Below are 7,035 nucleotides of genomic sequence, written 5' to 3' on the forward strand. Positions count from 1 at the left end.
TGATGGGAGTTGTAGTCCAAAAACAGCTAGAGATTACAATACCATATGCATTGTGTACAGATTGTCCTCATTTCAGCCCCTGCTGCCTCCAGTTTTAAAGGTGATGTGATTTGCTGGGGATACTAGCTGCAAAAAGATAACTCATATTTTTGCCTTTTCATAAACGAGCACATAAATTATTCCACATTCTCAGGCACAACCAAGGAATTAATAAGGATTTTGTAGGACAAAGCCTAACCCCCCACAGGCCTTGAAGCCTTCAAAGGCTGCAGAAAGGGGGGGAAACTTTGATTCTCTGTATCTTCAACTCCTGATAGGCTGTGGAGAGAATGGCCTTGACATAGTTATTTATGCCATGCAAATAACCTTGTGATTCAGACTGTACATAGTGACTGTGTTTATTGCCCTCTCAGGGAACAAGAAGCAAAAAAGACAGCATGACTCTGAATAGGCTCACAGTAGCTGAGTGCATGACGGACACATCCAAATATATATTATGTAATTTTGTTTTCAACTGTGCTGCTGAGGGGAAGGCGCTTAGAATACAGTCAAATGTCCTCTCCCTAACCCTGTGTCACATTTCTGCCAATAACGTATCAAATTTCAGAACAGTGTGTTACATAAAGACAAGGAAGTTGGGAAAAATTAATTGCTCACCTGATTTCAAAGTTTCAGGTCTCAAAGGAAGGTATGTACATTCCTTAAACAATGACTACAATCCTGCAAAATATGCACACAGTTAACTCCTGTTGATTTCAGTGGGAGAGCTGAGCTTTCAGATACAGTAGACAGAAGCTTGAGACAGATGACAGCCTTTAGCGCCAATTTACTAACGTAATAAACCACACCAAAGTATGAGCATGCAGAATGCTAACAGGAAGTTGTTGGGCTCCAAGTCCCATCAGTCTCAGCCAGCATAGGGAGTGTCTAGTTTGGCCTAAGAAGTCAAGGGATTGTCTTAAATGATGAGATCTGCTTCAAACATGTTGTATAGGTGAATAGATAGGGAAGGGGGCAAGTCTAAGTGCAAATATATGGATAATATTTTTTTTCTGTTTTTTTTCAGTTTGCAGTTTGCAGTTTGCTTTGCTTGGCCCAGCCCCTTGTATCTGCTAAAAGGACAGCTCTTTTCTTCAGCCAGCTCTGCTCCAGTGCTTCTTGGAAATGTCTTGCATGCACACAGAATTCTGTCCTTCACATTATTCCGCACTTTCCTGACCTCCTTATATGGGAAGTGGAGATACTGTACAGTACATGAAATGAGCAAAATGCAAAAGCAGGCCACGTCAACTGACATTATCTTCACTATCTCCCAGGAGGTTCTGATCAGAACAGAGATCAACCTGTGATGTTAAATGATTAATGGAGAGTAGAGCCAATGCAATGTCTTCCAAAGTCTGCATTTTGATCAGAAGGGGAGAAAGGGAATTGTAGCAATTGCAACAGAGTCCTCTTGCATAGAAATGGACAGTGCCCATCTATTTCACGGGCTGGATTGCATCCTGAGCAAAGCACATGCTTCAGAGACTGCTGTAGCAAAGCCATTCTTGGAGGTGCAGCACCTGTTGCACTGGAATTTCTGTCTTGGTGTAACCAGAAAGGGGATGCTTTGCCCTGTTAGGAAAGAAGTAGACAGCATAAGGAGAGGATGGGTCTTTTAACTTGTGCTTCTCTTGTAACATTAAGGCTTGCAACACTTTCAGAGAAAGGCAGCTAGTGGGAGGAGGTACCTAACCTTTTCCACTTCTGTTGATTCTTCCCCACAAAATCTTTCTACCCAGCAACTTTTAATATCTCCACCTGAATTCTAAAACAGAGACAACCCTAGCTGGAGGGAATATAGCTTGGGATATATCTGACGGAGAAAATCTTGAGCTACAATTACTTCCTCCCCAACCCTCACTTTTCTTACCATTGTGCATTTTCCATTTTGACACAAATGCACACACTGATGCCATTATAAAATAATACATGAGCATGTATACCCCCCCCCCCGGCCCGAACAAAGGCAAACACTTCTGCAACCCACCCAGCGGTGAGGCAAGGCACACTTGTTTCTCTGGGGCAGCCACCCATCCCTTTGCAGTTGGCAAGGACCACAACAGCAACAGGCAACAAACTCTTGCAGCCCTGAGTGATCTTAGCCAAGGTGGAGCACAGAATAGAATAAATGTGTCGTGCAGCTGCCTGGTGCATGGCCAGCAGTGGACAGGCCAGCCCTGGTGGTGTACCCCTCGCCTTTGCTCCATTCTCAGGCTGGAAGTCAGCTGAGAAATGAAATGCCATTAAGCATGGTGATAACACTTCATTCTTTTGCAACAAGTGCCATTTCTTTCAGATGGCACATTTCTTTCAGATGGAAAGCATGCAGAGGCAGTGTGCCCAGCCAACATGCTCATCTCAACAGGGATACAAAAGCCAAGGTCAAAGGCAGCTTACCTCATGCACTGTGTCCTTGTGAACACTCCAGGTAAGAACTTCATTCTGGTACATAAGCAAAGTATATTTATAGCCCACACCTTGCTTATCTGGGTAAATACTGGCATAGACACCAAATACCAAGGGAGAGAGAAAAAAGAGAATAATCTTTTAAAAGCATGATTGTATTGATGATACAACATCTTGCAGAAATCAGCACTGACCCCTGCCCTTCACTCCAAAGATGCAGACTCATGACTTAACTGTACACATGCCTACCTAAGCAGAATTGTTTTCTGGTTTCCTATCAGCCAGTTGGAAGTTGAGTGAACTTGGCACTAATCAAAGGTGCCAAATCAACATCCTTGAGGACTGAAGTCCTTTCCACTTGAAGCATGCATGTCCCAGTTCTTCAGGACATGACAGCAGCATGCCTTTGCTTACAAAGGTTGTGCCAGTATTGAAGAAGTCATTCCTTAACTGTTTAAATTGCCCTATCACCACCATACCCAAGTGATTTATAACCTTCACATTGATCCTCAGAACACCGCTATGAAGTTAGGCAGCACCATTCCCTGTGCTCTGGATAATGAAGCAGCACAAGATGATTTAAGTCACTCCAACACACCACTCGAGGGACACCAGAAAACTCCTGAATGTCAGCCAATCCTCAACTCGCTACTAGATTATGATTTAGATCTTTCCCTCATTTAATCCTTTTAATTCCTTCCTCCTCCTTCGTTCCAGGAAATTAGGCTAGCTATTATTTAAGGTAAACTGCAGCATGTTTACAAAAGGATGCAAAAGTGTACAGGGAAGAGGCCAAGCAGGAAACACCATCAAAGCATTCTTGACATATGCCTGTCAAGCCTCTGCTTAAAGACCTCCAAAGAAGGAGACTCCACCACACTCCTTGGTAGCAAATTCCACTGATGAACAGCTCTTACTGACAGGAAGTTCTTCCTAATTTTTAGGTGGAATCTTCTTTCTTGAAGCTTGAATCCATTGCTCCGTGTCCACTTCTCTGGAGCAGCAGAAAACAACCTTTCTCCCTCCTTTATATATTTGAACATGGCTATCTTATCACCCCTTAACCTTCTCTTCTCCAGGCTAAACATACCCAGCTCCCTAAGCCGTTCCTCATAAGGCATCGTTTCCAGGCCTTTGACCATTTCGGTTGCTTTCTTCTGGACCATGACCACTGTGCCATTTGACACATCAAGGCTGTTGTCATGTTTTATATCCATTCACCTAGCCGAAGTCTTTTACCCAAAAAAAGCCCCAGCGCTTCCAACCTATCTTCTACTTGCAATGGTGTTTTCTTATAATGACAATTCTTATTTAAAGAGAAGTAATGTATTTCTCTGATAGGGCCAGCACTGAAAGTTGGACTTTGGGCTTGACCCTGAAAGGTAGAAGGGTCCCACTAAAAAACAGCCATGCTTTTAACCCCAGAGATAGGCCCTTTCAGGCTGAACACCACACATTCCATTGCAACTAAGACGCCAAAGAAGCAATCAGCTGCCTTGAAGTCAACCAAAAAGCCAAATGCTCACTCTGTGTCTGGGAGTACCCAGTGACATAACAGACATGATCTGTGCATTACCATTTGGGCTGTAAGGAATATTGAAGGATCTCTGCAGAGAGATGCAGATCAAAAAACCATTTTCACACAGAGATGCTCTCAAGTGATACAACAAAGGGTCCTATCAGGAACAGGCCAATACATTTTGCTGTTTTAGAGTGACAAAATTGTACCCCAATCAGCTAGATTGGGCAGCTGAATCTTATTTCAATTCTAGGGACAGGACAGTGACTTCCACTGTTTCCCAAGGACTCAGACTAGTTTAGGGGCCCAGCATAGGCCATGTGGGGTACCCAGCTCTGTACTCCAGCAGAGTTGAAGGGGCTGTGGCTGCTTCCCTCCAGCACCTATGATTGCCTCATCCTACCTAACAATTGAGCTGGCCCTGAACCTAATAGTTATCAGAGCCATGATAATTTCTCTGCACGATCCCCTTCCAGTTCTGTATCAAAGAGAACATGTGAAGACAATAGCTATAGAATTTCCTATGGACTCAGATCCAGAAATTTATGTTCTATGTTGATTGTGGACGAAACAGGGAAAAGAGCCACCTCAATCCATTCAGCAAGAGAGATTTATGTACTGAATGCTGATGTAGATTCTGATCTAGATGCTCATTTTTGTCTGCATTGCAATTCTTATCTAGTTGCATCTTTTGGCTGGATACAACTTTTGATTCAAATGGAGATGGCTGCAAATGTCTAGAGATGCTTGGGTTGGTGCCCTGAAACCTATACAATATACCTCTTCTTCACAAGTGAGAAACCAATCACATCTAGGATGTATTAATGATATAAAGCAGTTTACAGCAATGAAAACATAAAACATAGGATTTGTAAGAGGCATTCCATGTTTGATGTCCCAGCTCCTAGCAGAGGAAGTCACGTCAGGAAATAATTGTAAATGAGTGTCTGAGACTCATTTCCCATATCTATAAAATAGCAACCAGGATGGGGAGTCCTAGTGGCTGCTAAAAAGCTTTATCCTTCTGAAATACTTGTGGGATTCCTCCATAGCTAAGACACTGGCGCGGGGGGAAGGGGAGGATTGTTAAAGCTGTACTTAGTTCTCTGCAGTTTCTTATTAAGTCCAAAGCAGTAATGAGCAGCACTAAGAAATTGGCAGCTTGGTAGAATCTATTCTGATAAGGTAAAGGTGAGTATCTATATAGGTGAAAGGTGAACAATGGGTGGGTCCACCAAAATTGTTAGTCCAGGAATTCCATAGTTCATAGCTCATACAAGGACAAAAAGCAATATCGGTGCTGTGTATATATTGCACAAGGTAGGTGTGTGCATGCATGCATGCAAATTTTGCACAATTTATTCTGCTTTTGCTAGGTATAGCGCTGTGCTGAGTACTGTAGTTTCTTCTCATAACTGGAAACCTTGGTATTTTAAGTATATCAATGGAGAAAGGGCATAGCTAAGAGGGAAAACACATGCATTGTGGTCTCCTATATCCCTGGCATTTCTGGCCAAATAGATCAGGATGCTGTTGATGGGAAAGACATCTGCTTAAGAGCTGGGAAAGTCACCGATGGCCAGAATACACAATACTGGGCTAGGTAGAGCATTGGTCTGATTCAGTATATGACAACTTAATCTGCCCATAAACCTTAAGAAAATGTTTTCTTATAAACCAAAAGTGGAGTCCTTAGGATGGGGTTTCCAGTGCCATTTCTGAGCCAATGTCACCACAGAAAGTGCCTCCTAGGTGATGCATACAAAAAACAAAGAGATTGGTCTTTGTTTTCTCTGTCAACTTGCTTTTCATAGTCAAAGTATCTAGTCCTTGCACTCTACCTAACTACAAAGTCATCCATCCATCATTGGAGACACATTCCCTAAGTACTGAAGCTTAGAGGTGTGGGTAGAAGCTGGGGAGTAAGCACTTAATCCACAATTTATTTAGCTTCTACTATTACTTCTGTCTCCGTTGAGCCATACTAGTATGATAAGATGTGGTGATTGGCTTCAAGTGAAATTGATGCTTGAAGCCAATCACCACATCTTATCATACTAGTCTCTTAAAACATTTTTGCAGATATAAAAGAAAAGTGCGTAACTTTTAACTCATCTTGCAGTAGCTTAAAAATATGATGAAATATAGGACCCAGCTAACAATTTTTATCACTGAGGCCATCAGAGGGAGAGGAGGTTGTAATAGAAACAGGCAAGCCTCTCTCATGCCTGGATCTAGCTTCACCTGAAACCCACATAGCTAGCAGCCATTCATGCTGAAGCTTTCAGAGGGAGAGAGGATGCTGCAGCTGGCTGGGTATCCATCCATATTACACTTGATGTGCCCTACGAAACACCCCTTGTCTCAGTAGCACTGCTCATTGCATTGGAATTTATTTATCTGCATTGAATTTTAATTGCCCTTCTTGCTTTGGGGTCCAGTATTTAGCTGAAAGGAGCGGGGAATGAAAAATAGATAGCCTGAAGACACCTTGACAGCATAGAGATTCAAAGCATCTGATCAGGTTTCCTATCTCTCAAACAGAGTAACAGCAGACTCATTAGACACGGCCAGTCCAAGACACTGTGCTGCTTGAGGACAAGGACTAGACAGCAGCCTCCCCACATCATTACACATATAGAATCTAACCTGAATTCTATTTCAACACTGGCGATAAGGTAGCACACTCAATTGCACCCAAGGGTAGGATATGAGCCTAGAGGAGGATGTTGCATAGGTCACAGCTCTGTCCTTCAAAAACTTCCTGCCACTCCCTGCTCCCCATGATATGCTGTCTGAGGCAGCTGCCCCACTGCCTAATGGTAGGACCTGCCTCGTCGTTAGGAATTAGAATTGTTGGAAAGGATAATACTCCAAAATAGTGTGGTTGAGAATTAGTTAGTTGGTTAGTTAGTTAGTTAGTTAGTTAGTTAGTTTAAAAGCATTGATAAGCCATGGATTTTTTAAAAAAGAATTATACCGGTATATATATACTGATATTCTGTTGGGTGTGGTGCCATGAGTAGAATTTCCACAGATAATAAGTGACCTTACAAGTTAATACAGGG

General features: G+C 42.6%; 1 long non-coding RNA gene across 1 annotated transcript; it reads right to left on the reverse strand.

Annotated features, from left to right (window-relative positions):
- Positions 1-382: 382 nt before the first annotated feature.
- On the reverse strand, positions 383-3,094 carry LOC148686264 (uncharacterized). Its single transcript, XR_015949378.1, has 2 exons — positions 2,440-3,094; positions 383-1,614 (listed from the first exon to the last, which is right to left on the reverse strand). It is a non-coding gene; the product is annotated as an uncharacterized LOC148686264 (long non-coding RNA).
- Between the last annotated feature and the right edge of the window lie 3,941 nt (positions 3,095-7,035).

This window comes from Zootoca vivipara, chromosome 3 (assembly GCF_965207765.1).
Source record: "Zootoca vivipara chromosome 3, rZooViv2.hap1.1, whole genome shotgun sequence".
In the NCBI taxonomy this organism is placed as follows: domain Eukaryota; kingdom Metazoa; phylum Chordata; class Lepidosauria; order Squamata; family Lacertidae; genus Zootoca; species Zootoca vivipara.